Source organism: Corvus kubaryi, unplaced genomic scaffold (genome assembly GCF_017639235.1).
Source record: "Corvus kubaryi isolate FWS band 111438036 unplaced genomic scaffold, C.kubaryi_AGA036_p1.0 37172, whole genome shotgun sequence".
NCBI lineage: Eukaryota > Metazoa > Chordata > Aves > Passeriformes > Corvidae > Corvus > Corvus kubaryi.
Genome location: NW_024581047.1, coordinates 300,581 through 317,390, shown reverse-complemented (window position 1 = coordinate 317,390; position 16,810 = coordinate 300,581). Strand labels below are relative to the sequence as shown.

The window sequence follows — 16,810 nt, the reverse complement described above, 5'->3', positions numbered from 1 at the left end:
CCCAATAGGACCCTCCTGAGATGGCAGTGGGACACTGAACATTGCTCCAGCTGAACACTCAAGCCCAGCAATCCACTTCTTTCCTGAGGAGGTGCCACCCTGCAACACTCTCTTTTCCCACCCTCCCACAAGGACACTCATCTTTTCCAGCTGAGCTGAGGAACAAACAAATCATCACCCACTCCAAGTAGGTGGGCTGGCAACGGCCAAGGAGAAGATGCTTTGTGTTTGGCGATGGTCCACGGAGCTAAGTCAGCAAAGCCAGATGATAGGCAGTGAAGCCACCCTTTCCAATAACAGCACCGTGACACGCGGATCCATTCCTGCTCCAGAGGTCTCCAAGGGCTTAGTGTGAACTTCATAAGGCCCCTGTTTCCAGCACACAGGAATGCTGCTTGCAAAGCTAATAATCTTCTGAGGTGCCTTCATTAGTCTTAAAGCACTCTGCTTCTGGCCTCCTGCATCCCCATCGGAGGCCCTGGGCCACATCCTGCTCTCGTGTACCGCAGTATAAATGTGTGTATCCACACCTGAAATCACATTATGGATGTTTCACTGGTGTCCAAACATGCTCTTAGAGGCTCAGAAGAGCACCACTCCTTTCATTTCCAAGGTGACAACAAGCCTGCAAGACCCCCAGCCCACCTTATGGATGTAACCTGGGCCTGACACAGTTCCTTCTCCAACTCCACTTTTTAGCTCCAGCAATCTGCAGAAATCCCTCCTCTCCTGAGCTCAACATGAGGCATTTCAACTACTGAGCCTCAAAATCAGATGCAGCACCTTTTACCTACACATCCCTGCGTGCCACAGACCAAGAGGCAAACACTGAAATACACCTTAATCCTTGCTTGCAGAAGCGCCTCTTTCCAGAGCAGCAAATTATTTTATTATAGGAAAAGTCCAACCAGGGATCACACTGAAAGCCCTTGCAAGCCATGTGCAAATAACCACACATTAACAGCCAGGCAGGCAGCAGAGCAGGGCAGAGCAATGCGGGCTTCATGTGGAAACACCAGCTCTGCCCAAGGCGTGGCCAGCACTGGGCTTTCCATGGGTAATCCTGAGCCCCCCATTCTCCTTCCTGCTACCCAGCACCTGCCAGTGGGGTCCCTTTATATTTTACTTTGCTCTGGGGCTGCTCACAGGGCTGTTCATGGGGGCAGCTCTCTCTAATCCAGCCCTGAGAGTCCACACTCCTCTGCACCAATGTGGGAGCATCAAAAGCTTCCACAGGTTTCAACATAAGAGACCCACAAGTGTTTTAGCTTGGCCAAACCAGATTTTTCCCAGGAAATGAAGTTTTGATGGACATTTTCCAGCCGGCTAGAAAGGCATACAGTGCCTGCCAGCACTTGCACTGCTTGGGTGTTCCCCAAGGGTCTGGACCAGGCCTGGCACAAGTGTAAAGCAGCATCTACCCTGGCTGGCAGGAGACTGGCTGCAAACCTGGCAGCTCAGCCTTACAAAGCTAGGCCAGACATGGGGTTTCCATGCTCCATAGCTCCCAGCCCTGCCACATTGCTCACTCGGGATGTAAGATGGCAGGAAGGCACGACAGCCCCAGATGAACCCAGCTCTCCCACCACCACTGGGCTTGGATGTGGTGCTGATTAGAGGGATTAAAAACCAGTTCAGCAGCAGGCAGCAGGAGGGATGTGCTGGCAAGGCCCAGGCTTGCCAGCCTGTGAGATGCCATGGGAGATCTTGAAAGGAAAGAAAGATCTGAGCAGGCATCGCTGCCCGGCTCCCTCACTAACAAGGGACAGGAACAACCCGCAGTTTGCAAAGAGCTCCCAGATGAAAGCAGCTCCATCCCCAGGATCCTGTTATTATTTCACAGATATTTCTCACATACCTTTTCTTTATTGTTATTTTTCTAAAGTTGCTCATTGCTCTAGATAAATGGGGCCCCTGTGGCTGCAAGGCAGTGGGCAGCAGGAAAGGCAAGGCAGCTCTAGGGGGCTGCCCATGGCACTGGCAGGGCCAGACACTGCCCAAACACACAAACTCCACCTAGGGATGCCAAAATGTACCATCAGCAGGTATTTGGCAGCAAATACCCTGCACAGGACTCCAGCCCACCTCCCCAGCCTCTTCTGCTCCTCACCAGCAGGATGGGCTTTGCAATGGCTGGTTTCTCTGGGAATTGCCAAGAAATCCCAGTGTGAAAAGCATTAGCAAAGAGCAAACTGTTGTGACCCAGCCTTTACCTCTGCCTCCGGGCAGGATTGCCATAAGACAATCTGAAATCCAGGCTAAGGAGATCCTGCCTAGTCTGCCCCAAATCTGGCAGTAAACACAAAATTCCCCCTCCTTGAAAAGCTAGAGCTACTAAATGGCAGCCAGGCACAGCTCCATCTTTGCAAAGCAGCTCTGAGCAGGACAGCCTCAGCCAGGGTCACTGGGCAGAGGGACCATGCAGGGATGGGTTGTCCTCCTGCTCTAAGCTGGGCACGTAGCCTGGCCCTTGGTCTCTCTCAAACCCTGACTGAGCTTTTGCAGGGTTAGCATGATGGTTGAGTGACAAGAGAAGACTGAAAGGGGGAAAGGATTAAAAATAGATTCCAGTTTTGTTTCAAATATTGTAAAATAAAAGGTCCTGCAGCAACTATTGCAGAACCAAAAAGCATGCCTGCATCTCAGGCCGCGAGGCAGCTCAACAGCAGATGTATTTTTCATTAAAAGACTATTTAATATTGCAGGTTCCTGCTGAAGACCTGCTTTCTTGGCTCTGGCTGATTGCCGGGGAGACACTTCATCCCCCTCCCTTGCCTGGAGGAGCAGGGATTCGCTCCCACAGCCCCAAGCAGCCCCTTCTGCACATCTCCCTGCCTTGACATCCCCAGGAGCATCTCTGTCCCCCATCAGCATCCCCATGCACACACCCAGCACTAGCAAAGAGCCCCACATCCAGGACATACCCCATGGATCATACCATCAACCTGGCAAGCAAAGGTAAGTAAGAAACAAATTATCAGGCATTTTTAAAAAAGAGAAATGAAGGGCAAGAGCAATCCCAACTGCACAAGCCCAAGGACTGGTGGTAAAGGGAACTCCTTTCCCCCTAATGAGAGAAAACTACACTTTGTTAACTCAAACTTTCTCATTTATCACCTTTGCACTGCCTCTGTCTGCCTCATGGCTGTCAGGCCATGATAATGTATGAAAAACAGTCATTTATCCCTCAACATCTCACTCAGTACAGACACACTGTGCTGTGGGAATGGATTTACCCCATGCCCAGTTCAGCTCCCAGCCCAAGAAGGCTAATTTAGATGTTTAACCAAACCTTTTCTCTTTTGTCCTCATTCTATTTATTTTAAAGCCAGCAGGTGCTGGGCTCAGCATTTGGAAGCAACAAGCAGCTGCAGGCAGAACACTGAGTGAAAGCTTCTCCTCTCCTGCCTGCTTCTGTGCCTGTGACTCTCCCCTTGGGTACCCACCCTGGGTGCTGGCATCCCAGGGGGCTGCACTGGAGCACCTGGTCCTGCTTGTGGTATTTTTTGGGCTCTGAAAAGCAGCACAGGAACCACCAACACATGGGGGCATCTTAGCAGGGCTCTGTTTGTTCAAGATTTGCAAGAGGGGAGGAGGGAGCAGCAGGCAGCTCTGCGAGGGGGTACATGGCTAGATCCTGCCATTTTTAAAAATTAAAGAAATTGCCATCAATTAATTCTTAATTAATTAACAGAGGCTTCAACACTGTGAGATGCAGAATGCAGAGGAGAAGAAAAAAAGCAAAACTCCCTGGCTGCTGGACACATTTCTTCTGGTAATAAAGCTTTCTAGGAGATTAAAAAATTCACGTTCAGATGAGTTTGGAAGAGGCATACAGAGCTGGCCGGAGCCCTGGTGGCGCCATCCCCATGGGTGCTGCCATGGGTGCAGCCCCTGGTCCTGGTCCTGGTCCTCCAGCCCAGCCCATCCCTCTCACAGGGACATTGCCTTCGATCAAAGGAGCCGCCCACAAGAGTCCCCAGGGCTTGCCGGCTTGCTGGGAGAGGAAATATCAAATCTGTCTGGAAATCAAACAGCAGAGTCAGAACAGAGGGAAGAAAAGAAAAAAACACAGGAAACGAAACCTAAACTGACACCCTTTGTAATTGAAAACACTCAATGCGGAGAATCATCGCTCGAGGGACAATACACTTTCTGCAGAGGAAATCCAAAGTGACTCCGACCCCAGAGCAGCTTCCCCAGACACCGCTGGCCATCAGAGAGGGCCTGGGATGAGCAGTCGCTGCTCTCAGCTGCAGGTTTCTGGCGATAAGCTCTAAGCAGGCAGATGCCACTGTGTGTGAGATTAAAATCCTGTTTGCTGGGGACGAGAAGCTCGTGCCAGGAGGAACAGAGCAGTCAGCCCATGGGCTCTCCCACCACCAGCAGTGGTAGGCAAACACCTCCCTGGGGATAAAGAGCCAGGCCACTGGAAGAAATCTTCCACAGGGATACCAAAAAAGCTCTAAGCTTTAAGATGCTGTCCTCTCTGCCACCCAGCTGGCAGCAATGAGCAACGAGCCAGGGAACCTTGCTGTTAGCCCAGAGGTTCCAGCAAACCAGCAAAGTACAGAGGAAAACTGGCCAAAAACCCCTGAGGATGCAGATTCCATGGCTCACTAATACCTCATTTGAAGGAGTTATATTATCCCGACCTTTAATGAAAGCCATGTAAGATAATAATAATAATAATAATAATAATAATAATAATAGGTGTTCAAACTGAAAATGGGATGCCATTTCTCTGCTCATTGCTGCTGTGATCTCTTGGTGATCTCCAAGTGGAAGCCATACTTTAAAAATATTCATGTGTGCCAGGCACTGTGGAAGCAAGACCTCTGGCAATTTGCCACAAAAACCCATACAGGAACTGGAAATCACAGGCAACAGAGTGTGTTTGCAGTCCTACTGGGAAGGCCAAGGCAGGTAGAAACAGGAAGCGAGGAAGGAGGGGACAGGGCACATGCTGGATGCTCACGTTCCCTACCCCAGTCTGACCAGTCTGGGGCAGGCACCTCCAGAGCAGAGCACACGGGGCACCAACAGGGACTTCACGAAGGCTTCTCAAGCCCACAAGGAAAAGCATGGGAGCTTTCACATGTGACATGAGACCTTCCACCCTGGCCTGCTCACAGCAGGCAGCTGGAGGGTTTGCTGCGAGGCTGGACCCAAGCACAAGGAGATGGCTGCAAGAGAAGGATTCGCAGCCACCATCCCCAAAGCCACCCTTGCTGCCCCCACGGCTCCATCCCCACCCTCCCAGAGCCACCACCACGGCATGGGCAAGCATGGGAGATGCTCTGCGGGCGGGCAGCCATGGGAGCTGGCGCTCATCCTCCCTACCCAGCTCCGTCCCAAGCAAGACAGTGGAATTAAGCGCAAGTTATAATTAAGACTGGATGTTTGAAGAGAAACATAATCTCCGTTCCGTGGGATTCGCCGGCACAACAGTAATTAACGTCTCATTAACATTCGCCTAATTAAGCAGTTTATGAAAGGGGATAGATTTGCATACTGCTCCACTTCAGCTTCAGTGCATCCAGTTACATCCAGGCACCAGAGTTAACCCTTCCAGGGCGCTTCCAACCAAATTCCCAACCCTGCAAGGCTTCCCAGCCTCTCCCTGTGAGGACACAAGCTGCTGTCACTGCACACCTCACTGCACAGTGCTACCCAAAACCTGGTAGAACATCTCTCCATCACCTCTTTTCTAGGCAAATACCTCCGCTCTATTACCTCTTTTCCAGACAAACCCATCCTAAGCCTCTCCAACTTTCTGCATTGGTTAGCTGTTTTTAAATCCCTCAACTGGTTTCAATGCTTTCCCCCACATCCTCAACACACTCATCAGGAAGCAAAGAAGAGCTGTAAAGAGTTTTTGAAGCTGGGGAGAAATGTCTCCTAGAACATTTCATGCTATACTCATTCCCAAATGTTCTTTAATGTTTAAAAACTATGACTTCAAGATTAAAGAGATGCTCCAAATTCTGAACACCAGTTTAAAAGCAGGATGCAACAGGAGCTTCCAAAAGGGTTTTCCCATAGGGAATATGCTCCCTCTCTTTGAGAGTCCACCTGTCATTGAGAGGAAAGGCAAACCAGCAAAAGCAGTGACAACACCCATATGATGCCCTGTCCCTCTTGGGGACAGCAGGACACCATTCCCAGATGGATCCTGGAGCAGCCCATCAAATAAGATGCATCACACACGCATCCCCTTAGCAATAAGTCACTTGAACTGCTGGACATAACATTTTCCGCTGCTAATGCTGGCTTTCTCTTCTGGTGTTGGATTAGTAAAGCTGCTGCATCCATCACACACTTAAAAAGACCATGTGCAAACCTGCCTCCCCCCGGGGCATCTCCTGGGGGGCGAAAAATGAGCTCCCTAGTTAGTGGTTAATGCTTGGAGACGAGATGCAGCTTTGCAGCAAATACAGTGGGAAAGAAAAATTCATGACACAGCCTTTCATTGAAAATCAATAAAGCCCAGACCTGCCTGTGATGTACACACTCAATTTATTCCTCACTCAGCTCACTGCGTCTTCACCACCAGCCCTCTCAGATCTGTCAGGTCCTTGCCGGAGGACACAGTGTCCCTGCCCAGGTCATGGCACTGGTGTCACCAGAGCCACGTTAGTGTGGGGTTGTCACCTCCCTGAGCCTGGCAGTCCCACACCCCCAGCTGCAGAAGCCATCCTTCTGTGGCTGTGATCCAGCCCCACAGCATCCCTCCCCACAAAGTGTCTGGGAGAGACAGCCCAGATGTGTCCAGTGGCAAAGGCAATTCCAAAGTTTCCTTCCATCTCCCAACGGGTTCCTAGAGCTACAGCAAAGTGCTGTGCCAGGGAGACACTCTGGATTTGCACTTGGAACACCTCAGTCTTGAAAACACATCTTAATTTTTCCCTGTCCCCAGCAGCCAAGAAACCTTCCTGGAAGTAATGATGGAACGAGCCATCCTCCTGAGCCAAATCTAGGACATCCTCCAGTCCTGCCTGAGCCCTATCCATAGGAACCCCATCATTCGTCCTGTCCTGTTCCCCCTTTCCCTCTGAGGGTGGCTTTGAAAGCCCTGTGAGACACCCAACATCCCTGCAGATTTAGGCATTAGCCTCTGCCTTTAACCATTTTTTCTTCCTCCCCAAATCTCCCTGACAATGCAGAAAACAGTCCCAGAAAGGATGGAGGGGGGGAGTGGGGGGAGGTGTGTCCCTGACCTTTGCCCACCCCCAGCTAGTGGGAGACCCCAAAATTCTGGGAAGATAGAGAAACGGCTGCTCCTCTCTGATGCTGGGGTTGCATCCTACATCCCTCCTGCAGCCAAATCCTCACTGGAGACAGGAGAGCAGCTGAGGGATGCAGGCAGGAGAAATGCAGCACGGCATCCCCTCCCTCCCGCTCTGTCCTCCCTCCAGCTCTGCCTCTCCTCTTGCACAGATCCCACACTGCCACCCTCACCCAGAGCCACCACAGCAGCACCAAAGAGCCGCCCAAACATCGGGGTGAGGGGCTGATGCCAACGCAGCCCCACAGCGGCTGCCTTCAGTGCAGGGCTGGCTGTGCCCGGCTGTGAGCAGAGAGCTGAGGGGGGACCTGGGGAGACCTGGGTGTCCCGCTGTGCTGGGGGCTTGTGCCGGGCTCTGCAGCATAGCCTGACCTACTTTCTCAGGCGGTACAGTCACACCAGCCGCAGCAGCAGCGCGGGGTTTCTTTTCTCCTCTACCACATACAGTTGTCTTCTTACAAACTGGCAGTGGGATCACAGCGGGGTCCCCTCTGTGCCACCACCTCGAAGCACTGACTGTCCCCTCCCTCACCTCCAGCCAGTCTTGCTGCCTTTGAATGGGTGCCCTCCTTTCCCTACCCTTTCCCAAAAAATTCACGGCACATCTCAGCCAAGAGGAGGATTTATTGATCGTCTTATCTGTGTCTAATCCCAGCCAGAGTGCCACGATAAACGAAGCTGGCTAAATAAAATGCCTTCCTGCAAGGTCTCTCTGTCGAGAGCAGCTTGCTGCTAGCAGGGTGCAAAGTGGGGAGCAGCTCCCAGGGTCCCCAGACCCACCTGTACAGGGAAGAGCAGCCCATGACGGCAAATGTGCTATGAACACCCATCCAAAGCTGAGGAGAGGGATGGGGCACAAACCAAACCCCAACTACTCCATCTAATCGATGGTAAGCAGTTTAAATGCTCTTTCACTGCAGTTCAGGGAGCCCTAATTCCAGGCATGACCTGAATCTCTTTAAAAAGAGAAGGGAGAGGAGGCAGGCAGGCCAGGAGTGGGGAAAGCCAGAAATGCCAAGGATGCTAATTTGTCCCCGTTTCCTCTCTGCAGAACAGCATCTGGGAGAAAAAGCACCTGCTAAAGAGAACGGATCCCCGTGGAGCAGAGATCCGGAGGTGCATGCTCGCAGCTCCCTATTACCCAGCCTGGACTGGAAATGCTTGACGCAAGAGCAGGATGACGGATGCTTCTGTCTTTGTGAGAGCAACCTGGGGTGCCGACAAGCACTGACAAAGCAGCCCACCCCAGCACAAGGAGGGAGCAGGGGAGCTCAGCCCAAATGCGGCGTGGCCGTAACCAGGTCAGCTGGTGAGCCTGCTGGGAAGCGCGGGCTATAAAAAGCACGGGTGAGATGCTGGGATCATCCCTGAGCAGCAAGGAAGAGGTGAGGATGGCCCTGCCCTCTAAGTGAGCAGTGCCAGGGTGGTGATGGGCTGCAGAGGATGGCACCAGCCACACAGGACCATGGGCAAGCACCCTTCGCCCTGAGATTTCCGAAGTAATGATCCGTGAGACAGCACTAGGAGTTACTGCTGGTTTTCCAGAGGGAGATGGGGTGTGGAGGAAGGGGGACTGAGGCTGCCAATAAGGCACGGCTGGCAGATGGAGAGACGCGGTTTGGCACCTCCAGCCCTGACTGAGGAGGCGGAGGAGGAATTGCCATCCCCTGCATCCTGCTGTGCTTGGTACCAAGTGGTTGTGCTCCTTAGCAGGGAGATGCCATGGGGAGCACCAGCCTGGGACCCCACTCTACAAGGAAGCACCAGCCTGGGACCCCACTCTGCATGGAAGCAGACATCCTAGGTGCACTGGAATGGGGACAAATCCACTGACCAGACAAGCCTGTCATCTCAGCCTATTCCTGGACACAGCACATGCATGTGGCCAAAAGCTTTCCCCTAGCTCAGCACGGCCCCAAATCCCCTATAGACAGTGCACAGAGGCAGGGCTGGCTACACTGGGCTTTCATCTCAAGCTGTTCCCACCCTGCTTCTCTCCTGCCACCCAGTGTCATGACGTCCCCTCTTCTCTCCCAAGGAGAATCACAAATCTGCCTGCAATCCCTCCTTGGAGGCCTGAGCTTTGCTAAACGCTCCGCCAAGCACCACAGACCAAAGGGTTAATGGGTGATAAGGGGGAAAGGCTGCAATGGCTGTTCCCCGCTCCCCACCCCGTGTCCCCCTGCAATAGGACCTGTATGGGCAGCAGTCACTGCAGCCCTGCCCCCCAGCCCCCATTTCGGCAGAGCCTGGCAGGCCACGCAGGGAGCTGTCAGGCCCTATAATGACTCACATCGTCATTTCTCCCTTTGAGCCAGGAAAAAAAGACATAATAAAAAAATCAGGCAAACGTTTGAAAAACTGGAGATAAACAGAGGAGAGACGAGATGGAGGCAGCTAATGAGGTCCCTGGCCCCGATGAGAGGTGCGAGGAGAGCACAGATGCTCCTTGGCCGGCAGCGATCCCACCCGTCGGGCACAAGGAGCACACAAGGGACAGCAGTTCCCAGCACAGCCCTGGCACCACTGGCGGGGACCTGCGGGCAGCTCCAGGGACCCGTCTCCAGGGCAGTGGAGCAGCCGGCCTTGGGGCCAGGACCCCCGGCAGCCCCCAGGCAGTGTCTGCACAGCCACACAGCACAGGGATGGTAGGATACCCTGGCCCAATGGAAACCTCACCGAGCTGCAATGAGCAGACTGGGGGCACTCCCAGATTTATTTTTCTCCCCCTGCTCTATGAAACACCCTTGAGCTTATAAATACTCAGTTGGGAGGAAGCCAGAGCCCCAAGCCTGTTCCCATGCAGACCCCCAGCTTCCCTACGACTTAGCCACCCCCTGCCCTAGGGACTAAAAAAGGAGAAAAGCCAAAAAATCTTGATTCTTATAGCTAAAATCAAATGTGTCATCTCAGTAACGAATTGGCCTGCCTGCCTGGCAGAAATTGCTCTGTTAAAATATATATCCATATTATTCTTTTTGAGTTGCCTTTCCCAAATCTGTTCAAAAATGGGGAAGTTTTCAAGTCCCCGTGGACAGGAAGTCTTTCTGCTCCCTTCCCAGCACCTAGCAAGGTAATTATCTGCCAGGAGCCCCGGGCTGTGCCACGGCTGGTTATACTGCTAATTAGCAGAAACAAGCCAGTCCCCCGGGGCACCCCAGGTCCATCCCTATCCCACTCTGCCTTCCTCCTCCTCGCCCTGGGAGGCACAGCACAGCATCTTGTGTTTAACACCGGGAGGGCCTTGTACTCCTCCCCTGGATGCCAGAGGTGCAAAGGTACTCCTGCCCACCCAATGGACAAGGGACAGAAGGACCCCAGGAACTTATCCACTGCCAAGAGGATGCTCCTTGCCATGAGGCAACCAGGCGGATGAGGACACCATGGAGAGCACTACTTCTGCTGGTACCAAGAGACTTACAGAGTGCGTAACTTAGGGTCTGTTTCAGCCTCTTCTGGAGGGATACTTAGGAAGTGGAGGCTTCCCAAGAAGTCTTCTCTTCCCAAAATGAAAGGAAAAATACTCTGATCTTGGAGGAGGCATTTAAATCTCCCCCCGTGGACTTTTCTAGCTCTCGCTCCTCACAAGTTTCCCCGTCTCCTCACCAGGCAAAAGGCACATTCAAATAAGCCAGAAGCTTTGCCAGGAGAAGGGCAGAGCATGAGCTGCCAGTTGCCAGAGTGAGTGTCTGCCGAGCGGCACGGGAGGCAGGAGCGGCACAGGAGGCACACGGGAGGCAGGAGCAGCACAGGAGGCACCCAAGGGGAGTGCTGGCAAGATGCCCCTCGTGCACGTGATGCGTCGGGAGGAGCATCCCCCAGTGCCTGGCCCAGCGAGATGGGAGGGAGCCGTCAGAGCCCAGCCACCCTACCAGGATGGCTTCAGGCTGCCAGGATGCCTCGCCATCATCCTCCTCATCAGCAGCGCCAATGGGATGTCAATGGAACACGCGGATGGGTGCGCTCCCCACCCTTGGATCACAGAGCGCACACCAGATCGGTGATCTGAGCAATGTGGACGGCAGCTTGGGCTCTCCAGATTTACACCCATCCCTTCCTGATGCTTCAGTGCAAGACGTCCGAGGCCCCACGCCACCAGGAGCAGGGACCTTGGATCTTAAGGGAGCAGCAACAGCAAGAACTGGGGCTGTTCTCAGCACGTAAGCTGGTCACCCAGCACCGAAACCTCCCAACCTCCACAGCCTGAAGCTACATATCAAAAGCTACACCAGGACTCAGAAAGGAACCACAGATCATCACTTCAGGGGATCCAAGACTCTGCTGGACCATATACACAGGTTGTCCGCCATCCCCCAGAGGTTCCCTGCTCAGGCTGGATATCCCACCCTGCCCCAGGTAGGGGTGAAATAGCCCTCAGCCAGCCAGTGCAAGCTCAGAGCTTGCATGTTCCCAACGTCAATCCCTGCCCCCTGCCTGCTCGTTTCAGCTTCCCCAGGAGATGCAGAAAGGGATGAGGCTGGTCCTGCATACCAAGGCTGCCCCACAGAAAGAAAGCAGTGGGGTATCTCCTGCTATTAATGGGCAGGATCCCAGGCAGCCCCTGGAAACACCAAAGGCAAGGATGAGCACAGGACTCATTCCCATCACAAGGAAGACAGGATTACCCCCCCACTAAACCCCCCCTCTTACTGCAAGGCTCTGGGGCCCCCAAATGTGTGGAGCTCCTCAAAGGCTGCACCACCCCGGATGGACAGGAGGAACAGGCACTCACCCGGGCGCCGTTCCTGGGTAACTCAAGCTCCTCTTCCCATTCCCCCCACTCAACCAAGAGCGAGACCAGCTTGCAAGCCAGCACCCGCTGCTCCACGCTCACCTGTGCTCTGCCCCTCCGGAGAGCGGCTTGGAGCTGCTCAGCCTTTGCAACAAACTCCCTTCCGCAGCAAGACATCAGCCTTTGGGTGCTGCCTGCCCCTTCCACGCGCTGGCTGCTCTGCCTGCCTTGGGGATTTTTTTCCTTTTTTCCCTTCCACCCTGTAGCGTTTTGAACGTGCAGATGCCCCAGCTTCTTAAAATTCAGCCTGGGGGCGTGGGAAGTGTTTTGGAACATGCCCAAGCTGTCTGCTCCGTGCGTGCGCGCTGCTAAAAACGATCCACGTACTGCCCCCATCTCCTGCACCGCTTGTCAGCGCCGCCGTGCCTTTCCAAAGATAAGCAAGCTTACACACGCAGCCCAGGAGCAAAGCCCTGGGACCAATCCTGTTGGGGCAGGGGGAAACTTCTCTGCTCAGGCACCAGGCAAACTTTCCATGTAGCAGTGGACAAGGAGCAGAGTGCCAGCTCTAGTGGAAGGTGTCCCTGCCCATGCTAGGGGGGTGAAATGAGATGATCTTTAAGGTCCCTTCCAACACAAACCATTCCATGATTCTATGATGGACAACCCTGGGAACAATGCCCTTGAGCCAGTGCTACCTCCAACCCCTCTGCATCACAGCGAGGCTGGAGCACCACTGCTGTCACAGGGAGAACACATGAAAAAAGCCCAATTTACTTGCTGTTGAAGGATGCAGCAGCAGGGGAACACGGCCACCCCCATTACCATGGGGTAATGTCATGGGCTGCACTATGAACATGTTTAGGACACCCAGCTCGGCAGCCCTGCCTGACAGCTGAGCATCCGTGTGGTAGCACGGTCCAAGGGAGCGTAACGCATCTCCTCCCCAGCAATTCCCAAGGGCTCCACCAACAAATAATCGAGCTACAGAGATTTGACAAATTAACCTGTAAAACACTGCTGGCAAAGCCCAGCTTGTCTGAGACACCAGCAGGCAGCTCTCAGTGGGGCATCCAACCAAGGTAACGGAGCAAGGCCAACACACACCAATTCAGAGCCTGGCTCCAGCCACGACCATGCTAAAAAAAAAAGGGGGATATATATATATATATATCTCCCAACCACTGAGGTTGGGATTTGGTCAGAGGAGATGGGCTGAGCCCTCCTGCCACATGTACAGTGTACAATGAAGGCTCTAGGTCCCCAAGGGAAAAGGACAGCAGGGCCAGCTCCAGCCCAACAGCCTGGCTCTGGATTCAAACACAAGCTGCTCAAAATCAGTGACAAGGTTGCTTTTTATTTTGCTGTTAAATCCCTCTGGCAATCTGGCCTTCAAGTGCTCATCAATCCATTCAGGGTCGTCTCCCCCCCACCACATCACCACTCTGCAAATTTGAGTGAAATTGATATTTTCCTATCAGAAACATGGAATTTCAAACACACAGAACACTGGATTTGAAAGCTGACTTTTGTTGGGAAGGTGCCTGCCTCTTTGTTCACAAAAGGGCTCATTTTTCCTGGAAAAGGGCCCAGATTTTGAGTGAAAGATCAATAACATGCAGAAAACGGGTCCTTTTATTTAATTTTGCCATGATACCAGAAAGAAAAGAAAGAATCCAATGCTGAGACTGAATGACTTCAAAATATTTTGCATTTGTTTACCCCAGTGTGACGCTGGAGCATCTACTCAGAGGAGCTCAGTGGGAAGGATGCAGCCTTTGGGGCACCCCTAGAGCGTCCGTTTATCACCTGCTGGTACCCCAGCAGGGACAGCATCCCTGGCACTGCTCCAGTCCAACCCCAGCCCTTTTTTGGGGGTATTGTTAGAGATTTAATTGCTGCTTCCTCTCCCCTGCCCTGTCCAAGGAGCTGTCTCACCAAAATGCTCAAGGATGACCTTCTGCCTACAGTAATCATAAGGAAGGGTGAATCAAACTTTAACTACAATTACAGCCAGGGTGGGGGGAATAAAGGAAAAAAAATGCATCATGAAGACACAGTATTCAAGATGCCGTGCAACAGTCATGACATGCTGCATCCTCCCCATCCATATGGGGGAAAACTAACACTTTGGCAAATTTATGAGGATGTGTGAAAGTGATTATATTCCTGAAAATATCTCAAGTGGAACGGCCTACCTGGCATATTTTGTTAGTCATGAAACACGCTCCCTCCACCGACTGTAGTTTGTGGCTTTCCATCTGCTTAAATACTTTAAATACCAAAACTTTCTCCTTTTTTTTTCCCCCAAGCTGAAATAGCACGCCAGCAGCAGAGTGCTGACTCAGGGGCGCGGGACGAGGACATGCTCACCACCAGCAAAGGGATGCAGAAGATGCCACACCACAAGGGCAGGCGAGCAGAGGATTCACCGCGTGGGTGGTAAGTCCTGCCCCTGGCCAAGAAATGCAAGAGGTCAGCTTGTGTTAATTAATTAACTGAATTAATTGAATTAGTGTCCAGCAAGGGAGCACCAAGTGCAAATCAAAAGAATATTATTTTGGGTCAAGTGTGGACATGAAAGGGAAAAGGTTAAAGGGAAGAAATAGCACTGTCTGGCTGTTTCAATTTCATCTGGCCAGGAAAAAAACTGTAACAGTTGTAAAGGTTACAGGTCAGTGCTGCCAAGCCCAGATTTTAGCAAGATGGGGTTTATGGGCACTTGTTCCAGGGCAGTCAGCACCCTGATCCCCCCTAGTTCCTGCTTTCATGGGGAGTGATGCTCCTTTTGTCCTGGGGGAGCTGGAGAAAAGGCTCCAAGGCATCAAGGGGATCTGAGGCTGCTTCTCTCCTGCCCTCTCCTGCTCTTTAGTTAAGAGTTTCTATTTCAAAGCCCTGGCTGGAGTTTCTCTGGCTGCAGTGGCTGCAAGTGGGGTGGGCATGCACAGGGATGCAGCCAGACCTCAGCACTGGTGCAAAGAAAACCCAGCCGAGATTCCCAATGTCAAAGGAGATGGCCAAGGGGCAGCCACAGCAGCAGAGAAACATCCCCCAAACCATTTGGATGCAAGCCCATTCCCACCAGGGAGGTATCCTTAGATGTGCTTGAGGGTAGTGAGGCCCTGGCACAGGGTGCCCAGAGAAGCTGTGGCTGCCCCATCCCTGAAGTGTCCAAGGCCAGGCTGGACAGGGCTTGGAGTGACCTGGTCCAGTCGAAGGTGTCCCTGCCATGGCAGGAGGTGGGACTAGATGAGCTTTGAGGTCCCTTCCAACCCAAACTGATTCTATGATTCTGTTATCGGGTACCCTAGGAAAACTTGGAATACCAACACCATGATTTATCCACGAAGGGATCATTTTGAGTCATCGAAGCAGCTATCTACTGGTTGCATGAGGCAATGGCAATTGTGCCCCTCAAAGCAACAGTGAACAGTACCCACAGTGTCACTACAGTGCAACTACTCTTTGCCTGATTATGGAGAATGATCAAAGTATGGGAGCATCCCGGCTGAATCACCTCCTCCCCAGGGCGTGCAGGCTGCCCAAGAGAAACCCCAGCTACAGATACACATAAAGTGGAGCAGAGACCAGTGGAATATGATGAACATTTTCCCAAATGGCAGTGCAAAGCTGAATATTAGGTGATTTGTGGCAGATTTCCTCCGAGAGAAAATCTCTCCTACCATGGTGGTATGTTTTCACAGCTCATTTGGCTTTTCATTTGCTGAACGGCTTTGTGCTGTTCTCCCTTGCAGGACAAGGCCTCATCATTTGTGTTTTCTAACGGGGTTTTTTTTTTTTTCTCCTAGGAGAAAACCATCTCTCCTTCTGCTCTCTGTGAGCCTAATTCCACATCTCCAGCTGTCATTCAAGGGTTTTGGAGTTACTCTCACTTTTCAGGGGGATAAATCACCTTGGAGGGCAGGGGTTTTTTTCAAGGTCCAATACCTGGAGAAGGAGTTTCTCCTTCCAAATGCAGATAGTCCCTGAGAGAAATAATCTCATGGGAAATAATCCAGTACAAAGAGGGTTTATTGCATCTTTTCACAGGCTCTTTCTTACTGACAATTGATGAGTTCATAGCTACCAATATCCATTAGAGGGTTTATTTTATTTCTTGTTAGAAAATAAAAAGGCAGAGCCCAAGAAGAGTAAAACCAGCCACAGAGGCTGAAGACTGACAGGAGCTGCCTGGCAGACAGTGAGTGAAAATGCTCTGACAAGATGAAATGTTTTTTCTTTCATTGAAATCACTCCCTTTCCGAATGACTAATACACAGCTATCGCACCATGGATATTTCCAGAGTGATGAGATGTTTTTAAAATATCTCACTGTGCCTCAAAATATCTCACTCTGGCTCAATAGATCATCCAAAACACCACCCACGGAAATCATAAATAAATAGATACTATAGTGCTGTAAAAGAGCAGACTGGCCAGGGCAGCATCGTTCATCGGCGAGCTCAATGAGGCCACTGAACCCCTCCCCTCGGCATGTGGCTCCTGCAGCCAGGCTTTGTGGAGATGGAGACACCAAGCCTTTGCAAATGGAGCTGGGCACCTCCTACTCTCCCAGCACCTTCACAAAGCTGTCCTGCACAGCTCCTTGATGGCAGAGATCTCTCCTTAAATGAGCAAACTGGATATAAGAGGTACATGGACTCCATGGTCCACTCAACTGCTTGCACTCAACAGCACAGCGGCCACCAAGAAGGCAGGTGACATTCTCTGGCCCATGGGCCATGCCTGGAAATCCATGTGCCCCTTTGGGGACCCCCACTGCCTACGCA

The 16,810-nt window shown here is 52.2% G+C and overlaps 1 protein-coding gene across 2 annotated transcripts in view; it reads right to left on the bottom strand.

Moving 5' to 3' along the window:
• LINGO1 (leucine rich repeat and Ig domain containing 1) overlaps positions 1–16,810 on the bottom strand; it is a 153,305-nt gene that overhangs the window by 113,401 nt on the left and 23,094 nt on the right. The window contains exon 1 of one of the 2 annotated variants that reach the window (XM_042021785.1): positions 12,123–12,241. The exons of the other annotated variant lie outside the window; for it this stretch is intronic. The gene's annotated coding sequence lies outside the window, so the exon portion shown is untranslated. Of the gene's footprint in view, positions 1–12,122; positions 12,242–16,810 lie in introns of those variants that run through there. 2 annotated transcript variants of the gene reach the window in all.